Raw genomic sequence first — 16,325 nt, forward strand, 5'->3', positions numbered from 1 at the left:
TTGAATGGCTGAACGCCAAATATGCTTGCTTGCTAAACGTTACCATCCTCCTCTCTAGGGCACTGTTACCCACTTCCAGTGGGTGACCCCTATAGGAGAATTTGTCTCCTTGATTTGTCTTCTGGTTGCAGCTAGCAGCCACCGGATAGCTCAATGTGCCAGAATTCTCTGCCAGCTAAGCCAGCCATTATGTGCCCTCGCTCATCTATTATGATTGTATGTTTGAAGGTGGATATGTTTGAAGGTGGGCCTTCCAACCTCTAAGGTATGGCTCTTCATTATGTAATTGGGTGTTTATGCTTGATTTTCTTGGACACATTTCAACATGGATTAGTGGGGGGATTCGACGAAAAGAATGGACTTGGATTATACTCTTGTTCCCTTGTCCCAACTTGGTGGTTAATCTTGTAGCCTAGACCCGTGGGATCGCCTCTATTGGCTATTACCTTTAAGAGTGGCACTACATGGGAGACCCCGCTTCTGGTTGCAGGGTTTGTTTTCCCGATACCACATATATCACTCCCCTCGGTGCATTATAACCCCTTTTTACAGTTTTCCCATTCGGGTCCACATTTCTCCATTAGGCCCACAAGGTGCTAGCCTCCCCCACGCCTTGTCCACACTTTCGATTGGGCCTGGAACGATGTCCCGAAGATTGATGCTGATAAAAATAATGTTAAAAGTATATATTGGCTACTTATAACAGGAAATGTACCACAAAATGCAAAAGATCGCTATGACAAAATTTTGCGTGCGGACAAAAGCTAAACATGACATCTACCCCTATCATTATGGTCGTCACCTTGGTTCCTAAGCCCCCTATGTGTGCCCCCCGCAGCATTAAGGAACCCATGATTGTCACAACCACTGGTGGGCAATGAACTTCCCAACCTTAAGGGGGTATTCACTTCTTTATCATACATAAACTGGTCTCATCCCAGGGTGCTTCGAGCAATTAATAGAAAGTAAAACCAATAAAAGGCAAAAGGCATATGAAGAAGGGTGGAAAAACAAAGGTCGGGGTAACTCATATACCATGATTTCTCCCTCCTACATCTATACACCCAATGTGTAGGCTTCCCCCATTATAGCTACCCTTGTACCATGGCATGTGGCTTGGAGCCTTCCCTGTTGCCCCACTCCATTCCACCATCATTTCATATGACACCTGTCATTTTATGGATGCACCATGGAGTTGTTACTTCCTTAGAGGTGAAACTACTTAATAGGGTCCCTTATTAACCTCTCTTGTTGAGTTTGCTAACACGTGTACAGTCTAAAGCTCATTTCGAAGGCATACCACCATGAAGTGTCCAGTTTTTCCCTTGATTAACAAGCTTATTTAGTCAATTGCACTAATGGATTGATGTACTATAAGGTGAGGATACACATTGGATATTATACATGATTGCAGGTGGGCATCCATTTGGAGTTCGTCTCCCTATATGTTCTAAGCCCTCCACAGGGTCATAATGGCACTTGTAGGGTGAGCATTGAGAGTCATGGGCCTCCACTAGAACAAAGCATATATTTCCACGTCGTGGGCTTCTTCAGTGCCACACATTGCTTGTTTGTGCCCCAGTCATACAGAGATGATGATGCACTTGGACCATGTTACCCAGTCATCCACACATTTGCACCTAACCCTTGGCAGTTGATCCAAGGCCCAGATGGGGTTTTGTCTCATCTGAAGAGACAGGGGAGAACACATGTCATCATTATAGTCCTTACTGATGGAGCATTGACATGTTTGATCCAGTTGGAGACCCATGAGACCATTTCTTGTGCCTAAGAGGCACCTTCGAGTACTACAAGATGTTTTGCTTGGAAATCAAGGGGTCATCCCCTTGATCATCATTTTGGAGCCCTCTTTGTCATGGCACATTGAGGACTCATCTAGGCCTTCCAACGACACTTTGCACCATTATTTTATCATTTTGTCCTCATTAGGTAGGCTTTCCTCCTCTTTGTCATGGCACATTGAGGACTCATCTAGGCCTTCCAACGACCCTTTGCATGATTATTTTATCATTTTGGCCTCATTGGGAAGGCTTATTTCACACATTTGACCTATTTGGTGGGCTTGTCACCAAAGTTATTGTTACTTTGCACATCAAAACATTTTTAGGGGCTTCATTAGGCTAATTAGTCCATTCAAACTTGTGAGAGGATCATATAAATTAAAGGAAAGCCTCATTTTGCAAATCATCATAATTTGGATTGAAATTTTCTCTTCTAAAAGAATTCGAACTTGCAATTGATGGACAAAATTGGATGTTATTGATGCATTTTGATGTTTGGGATTTTCGTTATCTTGTCTTGGAGCTTTTATTTGCAAGTTTGATGAATGGATATACTCGCATTATCTTGCAAGTGTTATTTTGATATTATATTTTACATTGTTACATGTCTAATGTATGGAATATACTGTCCTGATCTTGTATGTGCCCCAATTTAATGTGAATTCATGAAAAAGGCTAAGATTATTGAAGTATTGCATGCATTATTCATAGATGATGTGAATGAATGTTCCTAGAGGCTTGTATTGCATATTGCATGCTAGAATAACCATCAATCCTTGCCAAGCGAAGTATAAATACCTATTGTAGTCGAGTTGCTGCTTCTTAGAGTTAGCAAAGAGCTGCATAGATCTCCTTGATGGAGCGAAGACCTTAAATCAAAGGAAATCTTGACTCCATTTCTCCCAATTGACAAGGCATTGGGTCTCATTCCTAGGTGATCAACCTCAAACCTCTTTCTTTCGCGTTTTTCAAATTTCTACCCTAACCTTAGAAGGTCAACTAGGGCCTAGTGCGAATTGCATTAGAGAGGTCACCCTGAGGAGCAAGTTGGTAGGTTACTGCGCTGTGGTTTCCTCTAGTTGCCAACCCCTTGATCATCATTTTGGAGCCCTCCACTTTTCATGGCACATTGAGGACTCATATAGGCCTTGAAACGGCCCTTAGCACCATCATTTTATCATTTTGGCCTCATTAAGAAGGCTTATTTCACAAATTTTCAGCTATTTCATGGGCTTTTCACCAAAGTTATTGTTACTTTGCACATTAAAACATTTTTAGGGGCTTCATTAGGCTAATTAGTCCATTCAAACTTCTGAGAGGCTCATATAAATTGAAGGAGAGCCCAATTTTCTAAATCATCATCATTTGGATTGAGATTTTCCCTTATAAAAGAATTCGGACTTGCAATTGATAGATGAATTGGATGTTATTGATGCATTTTGATGTTTGGGATTTTCACTATCTTGTCTTGGAGCTTCTATTTGTAGTTATGATGGATGGATATACTTGCATTATCTTGCAAGTGCTATTTTGATGTTATATTTTACATTGTTACATGTCTAATGTATGGAATATACTGTCCTGATCTTGTATGTGCCCCAATTTAATGTGAATTCATGAAAAAGGCTAAGATTATTGAAGTATTGCATGCATTATTCATAGATGATGTGAATGAATGTTCCTAGAGGCTTGTATTGCATATTGCATGCTAGAATAACCATCAATCCTTGCCAAGCGAAGTATAAATACCTATTGTAGTCGAGTTGCTGCTTCTTAGAGTTAGCAAAGAGCTGCATAGATCTCCTTGATAGAGCGAAGACCTTAAATCAAAGGAAATCTTGACTCCATTTCTCCCAATTGACAAGGCATTGGGTCCCATTCCTAGGTGATCAACCTCAAACCTCTTTCTTTTGCGTTTTTCAAATTTCTACCCTAACCTTAGAAGGTCAACTAAGGCCTAATGCGAATTGCATTAGAGAGGTCACCCTGAGGAGCAAGTTGGTAGGTTACTGCGCTGTGGTTTCCTCTAGTTGCCATCAAAATTCGAAGCAATTCCCATGGCTAGTTAAGAGATAAATCTCAGGGCCTAGCTCTGAAGGCAATTCTAGCCTTAAATTTCTTTGGTTAGCGACATTCCAAAGGTCATTTGCTCTTGAATCTCAAAGCAAGTTAATCATTCTTTGGGCCTTTCTTATCCTTGCTTGAGCAAGATATCTCATTGAAAATCATCCACTAGTCCTAGGCCTCGTTTGGATTCTCCTAGGTCTCTGTAATTGGTTTCTAAACCTTGACTATTAATCATCCTACCAAGCCCTTAGAGAGGTCTTGCCTCCTTAGGAAGCCTTAGGTCTAGGAGTATCCCTTGCAATTGAATAACATCCTCTCCTAGGTCTAGGTCTCCTCATAAGCCTTTCTTGGAGAGCCATTAATCTTTTCAAATCCTTGAAACATTATTTGAGTCTCTCCTTTGAATGGGGCTTGGAAATCACATCATACCTTGCCACTGACCCTATCATTCAAGTGATTTCCTTTATATCGAGACTCCTCCCATTGGTGAAAGTCCAGAAAGAGCAGGGGACACTAACTTAGGTGACAGTGGGTATTTGTTTTATGGTTCTCATTTGGTCTAGTGGTTATCCCTTAAATACCCCTCCTAGGACCTCTACTAGATTGTGTGGCCACAGGAACGTTGTGTGGGGGTTTGCATGTCATGTGTAGTAAGAAAGCATATAAATTTAAACATAACTTTTGATGTATATGTCAAACCAGTAATTGAGTTCTAGTACTTAAGAACCATGCTAGAAGGAGAAAACATCAAGCAAGTGAATATTAATAGCACTATTGTGTTGGAAAACAACATAACTCACTCCTCTGTTGTGCTCCATCTACACTGCCTAAGGTATCTTCTCCATTTGACTGTCCCATACACTACATTGAAACCAGTAACTACACAAATTACTATTATATATGAGATCAAAAATACACCACAAGATCTTAAATAACAAATATACAGAGCAATAAATTAACCATGCACATACCTACCCTCCCGTCACTAATATTATAGCAACGAAAATCATGAACAATAAGCCCTGAACATCTGAACCCTAGTATAACTTTTTCATTTCTTTCATATCAAAGTTATAGGGAAAATCTAGAGAAAAAACTTGAATCTAACACCATGAATACCTGGAAACCATCAATAAAATGATAAATCATATAGTGCGAACAACAAATATTTCAGTGTATTAAAGGACAATAGTATTTTGAAGGAGAAAAGTATGCCTCACCCATCAAGTGTGCCACGTTTGTAGAATGTCTAGTGCATCTTCACAACTTGACCTTTGTAGACTGTACAATTGCAGTTGTTCACTATATAAAGAAGATCAATATATGTGATTATAAGAGCATAGATAAAACAAATAATAAATATAATAGCTAACAAATGGTACCACGAATTAGCAAAAGATACTTTTAACTAAAGTGCATTGCATATAGCTATGTTGACTCACCTTCATTTACGAACAATAACCTCAGTTTTCTCTGTATGCTTCCTTTGTTTCCTTTTCCACGTCTAACAAATGAAATCAAGGCCAAACTACAAAAAGCATGAAAAACAAAACAAAACAAAGGAAAGCATGCAAAAGACACCCAACAAAGGAAGCCAAGACCAAACTACAAAAATCGACAAAAAAAAAAAACAAAGAAAAATGAGTACAACACAAAGCATGGCCATGCTCAAACTCAACTCAACAAAACATCCAGACAAGAACAATGAAAGAACTGCAAACATCCCTTCTGCACATCATATCTCCTCCAATGTGCTCTCCTGTGTTCAAAGGAAAAAATAGGGGTTGAATAAGGTAAAAATACACACAAATAGTAATGGTAAGAATATTTCAAAATAAGTAATTATTCATAATAGGAAACACAACTTCCCTAGAGTTTGTTTTATAATGATGGACACTCTCTTTTGTATTCCACTTGCCCGTGCTCATTAGAACAAGCCATCTACAACAGGTACAAAATAAGATATTAGAATTGTTATATAAATTAAACTAGAGAGTCAAACGCAATAATTAATCGTAATAACAAGCACACCTTTCTTTGAGATTGTTATATAGAAGGCGAGAGTCCATTTTGTATTTGATGTATTCATGCTCACTGGAAGAAGCCATCTGCAATAGATACACAAAAAAGTTTTTGATTTCTAATAAATGTTTAACTAGAGATTTTGAAGGAATGAAATTGTCATGTAACCTAGTTCAAGTCTAGTTATATTCCCCACCTTATCTCAAAAAGATATAATTTTTCTAAACTAGATGTACTTCTACTAGGAATAATACAATGTTTTCATAAGAAGTAATCTTTTTCAGAAAATGAATCTAGGCATATATAAACATATTCAACACCACAAATACTAGGGTCCACAAGGCGGTAGTGTTGTGTGTTAGCATGATGGTTGATTGGTTGAAGGGTACCTTGAAGACATGACAAAAGAATCAATTGTTGTACAAACAACAAATATTTTGGTGCATTAAAGCACAATAATTATTATGTAGGAAAGAAATATGGCTTACCTCTCGTTTGTGTCGTGTTTGTAGCATGTCTATGATATCTTCACCACTTGACCTTCATAAACTTTACAACTGTTGCCATTCACTACACAAATCATATCAATATAGTTAAGTATGATACCACATATAAAACATATAATAAATTGAAGGAATGAAATTGTCATGTAACCTAGTTCAAGTCTAGTTATATTCCCCACCTTATCTCAAAAAGATATAATTTTTCTAAACTAGATGTACTTCTACTAGGAATAATACAAACAATGTTTTCATAAGAAGTAACCTTTTCAGAAAAGGAATCTAGGCATCTATAAACATATTGAACACCACAAATACTAGGGTCCACAAGGCGGTAGTGTTGTGTGTTAGCATGATGGTTGATTGGTTGAAGGGTACCTTGAAGCCATGACAAAAGAATCAATTGTTGTACAACAACAAATATTTTGGTGCATTAAAGCACAATAATTATTATGTAGGAAAGAAATATGGCTTACCTATTGTTTGTGCTGTGTTTGTAGCATATCTATGATATTTCACCACTTGACCTTCATAAACTTTACAACTGTTGCCATTCACTACACAAATCATATCAATATAGCTAAGTATGATACGACATATAAAACATATAATAAATTGAAAAGCAAGCAAATGGGGTCATGAATGAGCAAAAGATAATTGTTAATGAAGTGCATTGTGTATCATTAAGGTGATTCACCTTCATTTATGAATAATAACCTCTATCTCATCTCTTTCTTTCTCTCCCTGCAAATGAATCCAGGACCAAACTACAAGAAATGAAAAAACGAGCATAACACAAAGCATTCCCATTCTCAAACTCAACAAAAACAAAACACGTAGACAACAACAACAACAAAAAATTGCAAACTCCCCCCTTGTGCATTGTCTCTACTATAGTGTCCTCTCCTCTAATAAAATAAAAATAAATAAATGGATGAACAAGGTTAAAATACAAACACATAGAGTAATGATAAGCATATTTCAAAACCAATAATTATTCATAATAGGAAACATACCTCCTCTAGAGTTTGTTACATAATGATAGACAGTCCATTTTGTATTCCACTTAGTCATGCTCACCAGAACAAGCCATCTACAACAAAAACATAATAAGGTATCAGAATCATTATGTAAGTTAAACTAGAGAGTTGAATGTAATAATCAACCATAATATGAAACATACGTGTCTTTGAGTTTCGTTATATAAAGGGGGATAATCCATATTGTATTTCACGTATTTGTGCTCACTAGAATCAACCATCTACAATAAATACACAATAAACTATTAGTATTCTAATAAAAGTTAAACTAGAGAGTTGAAAGCATGAACTTGTTATCCAAATTAATTCCACTCCATTTATATTCCATGTTATAACTCAGAATATGTAAATTTTCAAACTAGATGTAATTCTACTAGGAATAATGCAATCAATGTTACCATAAGAGAAATAATTCTTTTTGTAAGAAGGACCTAAACATAGTCAACAACCAAAATCGTAGGTGCCACAAGGCAATACCGTTGTCTATTAGCACAAAGGTTGAATGGTTGAACGACAAATATGCTTGCCTGCTCAGCCTTACAATCCTCCTCTCTAGGGCACTGTTACCCACTTCCAATGTGTGACCCCTATAGAAGAATTTTTCTCCTTGATTTGTCTTCAGGTTGTAGCTAACAACCCCTTGCAACCACCAGATAGCTCGATGTGCTAGAATTCTCCGCCACCTAAGCCAACCATTATGTGTCGTCGCCATTCTATTATGATCGTATGTTTGAAGGTGGGCCTTTCAACCTCTAAGGTATGGCTCTTCATTATGTAATTGGGTGTTTATGCTTGATTTTCGTCAACACATTTCAACATGGATTAGTGGGGGCACTCCTCGGAAAGAATGGGCTTGGATTATACTCTTGTTCCCTTGTCCCAACTTGCTGGTTAATCTTGTATCCTAGACTCATGGGATCGCCTCTATTGGCTATTACCTTTAGGGGTGGCACTACAAGGGAAACCCCGCTTTTGGTTGCATGGTCAGTTTTCCCGATACCACATATATCACTCCCCTCCGCGCATTATAAGCCCTTTTTACACTTTTCCCATCCGGGTCCACATTTCTCCATTAGGCCCAAAGGTGCTAGCCTCCCCCTCCCCTTCTCCACACTTTGGGTCAAGCCTGGAACGATGTCTCGAAGGTTGATGCAGCTAAAAAAAATGTTAAAAGTATAAATTGGCCACTTATAACAAGAAATGTACCACAAAATGAAAAAGATTGCCGCGACATAAAATTTAGCGCGCGGGCAAAAGCTAAACATCAGCTCTACCCCCTATCATTATGGCCATTACCTTGGTTCCCAGGGCCCCTATGTGTGCCCCCTGCTTCATTAAGGAACCCATGATTGTCCCAACCCCTGGTGGACGATGAACTTCCCAACCTTAAGGGGGTATTCACTTCATTATCATACACAAATTGGTCTCATCCTAGGGAGCTCCGAGCAGTTAATAGAAAGAAAAACCAATAAAAGGCAAAAGGCATATGGTGAAGCGTGGAAAAACAAAGGTCTAGGTAACTCATATACCATGATTTCTCCCCCCTACATCTATGCACCCAATGTGTAGGCTTCCCTCGTTATAGCTACCCTTTTACCATGGCATGTGGCTTGGAGCCTTCCCTGGTGCCCCACTCCATTCCACCATCAATTCATATGACACCTGCCATTTGACGAATGCACCATGGAGTTGTTACTTCCTTAGAGGTGAAATTACTTAATAGGGTCCCTTATTAGCTTCTCTTGTTGAGTTTGCTAACACGTGTACACTCTAAAGCCCATTTGGAAGGGCATGCCACCATGAAGTGTCCACTTTTGCCCTTGATTAACAAGCTTATTTACTTAATTGCACTAATGGATTGTTGTACTGGAAGGTGAGGATATGCATTCGATCTTATACAGGATTGCAGGTGGGCATCCATTTGGATTTGGTCTCCCTATATGGTGTTCTAAGCCCTCCACGGGGTCATAATGCCAATTGTAGGGTGAGCATTGAGAGCCATGGGCCTCCACTACAACAGAGCATTGATTTCCACGCCATTGGCTTCTTCAATGCCACACATTGCTTGTTTGTGCCCTAATCATACAGAGATGATGATGCACTTGGACCATGTTGCCCAGTCAGCCACACATCTGCAAAGATAGGGGAGGGCACATGTCATTATTATAGTCCTTATTGATGGAGCATTGACATGTTTGATCCGGTTGGAGACCCATGAGACCATTTCTTGTGCCCAAGGGGCACCTTCGAGTACCACAAGATGGTTTGCTTGTAAATCAAGGGACCATCCCCTTGCTCATCATTTTGCAGCCCTCCACTTTGTCATGGAAAATTGAGGACTCATCTAGGCCTTCCAACGACACTTTGCACCATTATTTTATCATTTTGTCCTCATTAGGAAGGCTTTCCTCCTCTTTGTCATGGCACATTAAGGACTCATCTAGGCCTTCCAACGACCCTCTGGACCATTATTTTATCATTTTCGCCTCATTAGGATGGCTTACTTCACACATTTGAGCTATTTGGTGGGTTTGTCACGAAAGTTATTGTTACTTTGTACATTAAAACATTTTTAGGGGCTTCATCACGCTAATTAGTCCATTCAAACTTGTGAGAGGCTCATATAAACTAAAGGAGAGCCTCATTTTGCAAATCATCATAATTTGGATTGAGATTTTCCCTTGTAAAAGAATTCGGACTTGCAATTGATGGACAAAATTCGATGTTATTGATGAATTTTGATGTTTGGGATTTTCGCTATCTTGTCTTGGAGCTTTTATTTGCAAGTTTGATGGATGGATATACTCGCATTATCTTGCAAGTGTTATTTTGATGTTATATTTTACATTGTTACATGTCTAATACATGGAATATATAGTCATGATCTTGTATGCGCCCTAATTTAATGAGAATTCATGAAAAACACTAAGATTATTGAAGTATTGCATGCATTACTCATAGATGATGTGAATGAATGTTCCTAGAGGCTTGTATTGCATATTGCATCCTCGAATTCCCATCAATCCTTGCCAAGTGAAGTATAAATACCTATTGTAGCCGAGTTGCTGCTTCTTCGGGTTAGCAAAGAGCTACGTCGATCTCCTTGATAGAGCAAAGAACTTAAATCAAAGGAAATATTGACTCCATTTCTCCCAATTGACAAGGCACTGGGTCTCATTCCTAGGTGATAAACCTCAAACCTCTTTCTTTCACCTTTTCAAAATTATGCCCTAGCCATAGAAGGTCAACTAGGACTAGTGTGAATTGCATAAGATAGGTCACCTTGACGAGCAAGTTGGTAGGCTATTGCATTGTGGTTTCCTCTCGTTGTCCTCAAAATTTGAAGCAATTCTCGTGGCTAGTTTGAGAGAAATCTCAAGTCCTAGCTCCAACGGCAATTCTACCCTTAAACTTCTTTGGTTAGCGGCATTCCAAAGGTCACTTGCTCTTGAAAACTCAAATGAAGTTAACCATTCTTTGGGCCTTTCTCATCCTTGCTTGAACTAGATATCTCATCGAAGATCATCTACTAGACCTAGGCCTCCCTTGGATTCTCCTAGGTCTCTATATTGGTTTTAAGGCTTCTGTGTTAATCATCCTACCAAGCCCTTAGAGAGGTCTTGCCTCCTTAGGAAGCCTTAGGTCTAGGAGTATCCCTTGCAATTCAATAACATCTTCCCCTAGGTCTAGGTCTCCTCATAAGCCTTTCTTGGAGAGCCATTAATCTTTTTCAAGCATTGACCCATTATTTGAGTCTCCCCTTTGAATGGGGCTTGGAAATCACCTCATACCTTGCCATTGAACCTATCATTCAAGTGATTTCCTTTATATCGGGACTCCTCCCATTGGTGAAATTCCAAAAAGCGAAGGGGACACTAACTGATGTGACAGTGGGTCTTTGTCCCATTGTTGTCATTTGGTCTAGAGGTTGTCCCTTATACACCCCTCCTAGGGCCTCTGCTAGATTGGGTGGCAACATGCACGAATTGTGGGGTTGTGCATGTGATGTGCAGTAAGAAAGCATATAAATTTAAACATAACTTTTGATGTATATGTCAAAACACTTATTGAGTGCTACTACCTAAGAACCATGCTAGAAGGATAAAATATCAAGCAAGCGAATAATAATAACATTGTTGTGTTGGAAAACAACATAACCCACTCATTCGTTGTGCTCTTGCCTAAGGTATCTTCTCCATTTGTCCCTCCCAGACACTACAGTTGTAATCAGTCACTAGACAAAGTACTATTATATATGAGATCACAAATATACCGCAGGAGCTTAAATAACAAAGATACAAAGCGATAAATTACCAATGCAAATACCTACCCTCTCGTCACGGATATTATAGTAGCGACAATAATGAACAATAAGCCCTGAATATTTGAACCCTAGTATAACTTTTTCATTTCTTTCATATCAATGTTCTAGGGAAAAAACTTGAATCTGACACCCATGAATAAGATCATACTACCTTGAAACCATGACAAAATGATAAATCATTGTGCAAACAACAAACATTTCAGTGTATTATAGGACAATAGTATTTTGTAGGAGAAAAGTATGCCTCACCCATCAAGTGTGCCATGTTTGTAGAATGTCTTGTGCATCTTCATCACTTGACCTTTGCAGACTATACAATTGCAATTGTTCACTATATAAAGAAGATCAATATATGTGATTAAAAGTGCATAGATAAAACAGATAATAAATTTAATTGCAAACAAATGGAGCAACAAATTACCAAAATATACTTTTAACTGAAGTGCACTACATATAGCTATGTTGACTCACCTTCATTTATGAACAATAGCCTCAATTTTCTCTGCCCGCTTCCTTTGTTTCCTTTTCATGTCTAACAAACGAAACCAAGGCCAAACTACAAAAAACATGAAAAAAAAACAAAGCAAAGGAAACCAAGTAAAACACATCCAACAAACGAAGCCAAGATCAAACTACAAAAACCGAGAAAAAAAACTAAAGTAAAATGAGTACAACACAAAGCATGGCCATGCTCAAACTCAACTCAACAAAACATCCAGAAAAGAACAAAGAAAGAATTGCAAACATCCTTCTGCACATCATATCGCCTCCAATGTGCTCTCCTGTGTTCAAAGGAAAAAACATGGGTTGAATAAGGTTAAAATACACAAAAATAATAATGGTAAGTATATTTCAAAATAAATAATTATTCAGAATAGCAAACACAACTCCCCTGGAGTTTGTTTTATAATGATGGACACTCTCTTTTGTATTCCACTTGCTCGTGCTCATTAGAACAAGCCATCTACAACAGGTACAAAATAAGATATTAGAATTGTTATATAAATTAAACTAGAGAGTCAAACGCAATAATTAATTGTAATAACAAACACACCTTTCTTTGAGATTGTTGTATAGAAGAGTGGAGTCCATTTTGTATTTCATGTATTGATGGTCACTGGAAGAAGCCATCTGCGATAGATACAAAAAAAAAGTATTTGATTTCTAATAAATGTTTAACTAGAGATTTCGAAGGAATGAAATTGTCATGTAACCTAGTTCAAGTCTAGTTATATTACCCACCTTATCTCAAAAAGATATAAATTTTCTAAACTAGATGTACTTCTACTAGGAATAATACAAACAATGTTTTCATAAGAAGTAATTTTTTTCGGAAAAGGAATCCAAGTATATATAAGCATATTGAACACCCCAAACACTAGGGTCCACAAGGCAGTAGTGTTGTGTGTTAGCATGATGGTTGATTGGTTGAACGGTACCTTGAAGCCATGACAAAAGAATCAATTGTTGTGCAAACAACAAATATTTTGGTGGATTGAAGCACAATAATTATTATGTAGGAAAAAAATATGGCTTACCAATCATTTGTGTTGTGTTTGTAGCATGTCTATGGTATCTTCGCCACTTGACTTTCATAAACTTTACAACTGTTGTCGTTCACTACACAAAGCAGATCAATATAATTAAGTATGATACCTCATATAAAACATATAATAAATTGAAAAGCAAGCAAATGGGATCACATATGAGCAAAAGATAATTGTTAATGAAGTGCATTGTGTATCATTAAGGTGATTCACCTTCTTTATGAATAATAACCTTTATCTCATATCTTTCGTTCATTCCCTGCAAATGAAACCAGGACCAAATTACAAGAAACGAAAAAACGAGTACAACACAAAGCATTCCCATTTCTCAAACTCAACAAAAACAAAACATGTAGACAACAACAAATAAAAAATTGCAAACTCCCCCCTTGCGCATTATCTCTACTGCAATGTCCTCTCCTTCTCTGATAAAATAAAATAAAATAAAAATAAATAAATGGATGAACAAGGTTAAAATACAAACACATATAGTAATAATAAGCATATTTCAAAACCAATAATTATTCATAATAGGAAACATACCTCCTCTAGAGTTTGTTACATAACGATAGACACTCCATTTTGAATTCCAATTACACGTGCTCACTAGAAAAAGCCATCTCCAACAAATACATAATAAGGTATCAGAATCATTATATAAGTTAAACTGGAGAGTTGAATGTAATAATCAACCATAATATGAAACATACCTGTCTTTAAGTTTCATTATATAAAGGGGGATAATCCATATTGTATTTCATGTATTTGTGCTCACCACAATCAACCATCTACAATAGATACACAATAAACTATTAGAATTCTAACAAAAGTTAAACTAGAGAGTTGAAAGCATGAACTTGCTATCCAAATTAATTCCACTCCATTTATATTCCATGTTATAACTCAGAATATATAAATTTTCAAACTAGATGTAATTCTACTAGGAATAGTGCAATCAATCTTACCATAAGAGAAATAATTCTTTTTGTAACAGGGATCTAAGCATATTTAAACATATTATACAACCAAAATCGTAGGTGCCACAAGGCAATATTGTTGTCTATTAGCACAATGGTTGAACGCCAAATATGCTTACTTGCTCAGCGTTACCACCCTCCTCTCTAGCGCATTGTTAACCACTTCTAGTGGGTGACCCCTATAGGAGAATTTTTCTCCTTGATTTGTCTTTAGGTTGCAGCTAGCAGCCCCTTGTAGCCACCGGATAGCTCGATGTGCCAATATTATTCGCCACCTAAGCCAGCCATTATGTGCCCTCGCCCATCTATTATGATCGCCTGTTTGAAGGTGGTCCTTCCAAACTCTAAGGTATGGTTCTTCATTATGTAATTGGGTGTTTATGCTTGATTTTCTTGGACACCTTTCAACATGGATTAGTGAGGGGATTCGACGGAAAGAATGGGCTTGGATTATACTTTTGTTACCTTGTACCAACTTGGTGGTTAATCTTGTATCCTAGCCCCGTGGGATCACATCTATTCGCTATTAACTTTAGGAGTGGCAATACATGGAAAAACCTGCTTTTGGTTGCATGGTCTATTTTCCCGATACCACATATATCACTCCCCTCGGTGCATTATAACCCTTTTTTACACTTTTACCATCTGGGTCCACATTTCTCCATTAGGCCCACAAGGTGCTAGCCTCCCCCTCCCCTTCTCCACACTTTGGGTCGGGCCTGCAACAATGTCCCAAAGGTTGATGCAGTTAAAAAGAATGTTAAAATTATAAATTGGCCACTTATAACAGGAAAGGTACCACATAATGCCAAAAGACCGCCGCAACATAAAATTTAGCGCACGGGCAAAAGCTAAACCCGAGCTCTACCCCCTATCATTATGGCCATCACCTTGGTTCCTAGGGCCCCTATGTGTGCCCCCTGCATCATTAAGGAACCCATGATTGTCCCAACCCCTGGTGGGCGATGAACTTCCCAACCTTAAGGGGGTATTCACTTCTTTATCATACACAAAGTGGTCTCATCCTAAGGAGCTCCGAGTAGTTAATAGAAAGAAAAACCAATAAAAGGCAAAAGGCATATGAAGAAGGCTGGAAAAACAAAGGTCGGGGTAACTCATATACCATGATTTCTCCCTCCTACATCTATGCACCCAATGTGTTGGCTTCCCTCGTTATAGCTACCCTTGTACCGTGACATGTGGCTTGGAGCCTTCCTTGTTGCCCCACTCCATTCCATCATCATTTCATATGAAACCTGCCATTTGACGGATGCACCATGGATTTGTCACTTCCTTAGAGGTGAAAATACTTAATAGGGTCCCTTATTAACCTCTCTTGTTGAGTTTGCTAACACGTCCACACTCTAAAGCCCATTTGGAAGGGCATTCCACCATGAAGTGTCCACTTCTTCCCATGATTAGCAAGCTTATTTACTCAATTGCACTAATGGATTGTTGTACTGGAAGGTGAGGATATGCATTGGATCTTATACAGGATTACAGGTGGGCATCCATTTGGAGTTGGTCTCCATATATGGTGTTCTAAGCCCTCCACAGGGTCATAATGGTACTTGTAGGGTGAGCATTGAGAGCCATGGACCTCCACTAGAACAAAGCATTGATTTCCATGCCATGGGCTTCTTCAATGCCACATATTGCTTGTTTGTGCCCCAGTCATACAAAGATGATGATGCACTTGGACCATGTTTCCCAGTGGGCCACACATTTGCACCTAACACTTGGCAGTTGATCCAAGGCCCAGATGGGGTTTTGTCTCATCTGAAGAGACAGGGGAGGGAACACGTCATCATTATAGCCCTTATTGATGGAGCATTGACATGTTTGATCTAGTTGCAGAACCATTAAACCATTTCTTGTGCCCATGGGGCACCTTCAAGTACCACAAGATGTTTTGCTTGGAAATCAAGGGGCCATCCCCTTAATCATCATTTTGGAGCCCTCCTCTTTGTCATGGCACATTGCGGACTCATCTAGGCCTTCCAATGACACTTTGCACCATTATTTTATCATTTTGTCGTCATTAGG

The 16,325-nt window shown here is 38.4% G+C and overlaps 1 long non-coding RNA gene across 1 annotated transcript in view; it reads right to left on the reverse strand.

Moving 5' to 3' along the window:
* Positions 1–13,924, reverse strand: part of LOC149200259 (uncharacterized) — a 29,172-nt gene extending 15,248 nt beyond the window's left edge. The window contains exons 1-13 of the long non-coding RNA XR_016253812.1: positions 13,846–13,924; positions 13,516–13,727; positions 13,294–13,375; positions 12,810–12,886; positions 12,227–12,719; positions 12,005–12,086; positions 7,408–7,484; positions 7,089–7,135; positions 6,868–6,948; positions 6,380–6,461; positions 5,901–5,977; positions 5,312–5,810; positions 5,090–5,171 (exon numbers count right to left, since the gene is read on the reverse strand). This is a non-coding gene — a long non-coding RNA (uncharacterized LOC149200259). The remainder of the gene's footprint in view (positions 1–5,089; positions 5,172–5,311; positions 5,811–5,900; positions 5,978–6,379; positions 6,462–6,867; positions 6,949–7,088; positions 7,136–7,407; positions 7,485–12,004; positions 12,087–12,226; positions 12,720–12,809; positions 12,887–13,293; positions 13,376–13,515; positions 13,728–13,845) is intronic.
* Between the last annotated feature and the right edge of the window lie 2,401 nt (positions 13,925–16,325).

This window comes from Pinus tabuliformis, chromosome 2_1 (genome assembly GCF_031772625.1).
Source record: "Pinus tabuliformis cultivar Carrire ecotype Pingquan chromosome 2_1, CPIR1, whole genome shotgun sequence".
Lineage (NCBI taxonomy): Eukaryota > Viridiplantae > Streptophyta > Pinopsida > Pinales > Pinaceae > Pinus > Pinus tabuliformis.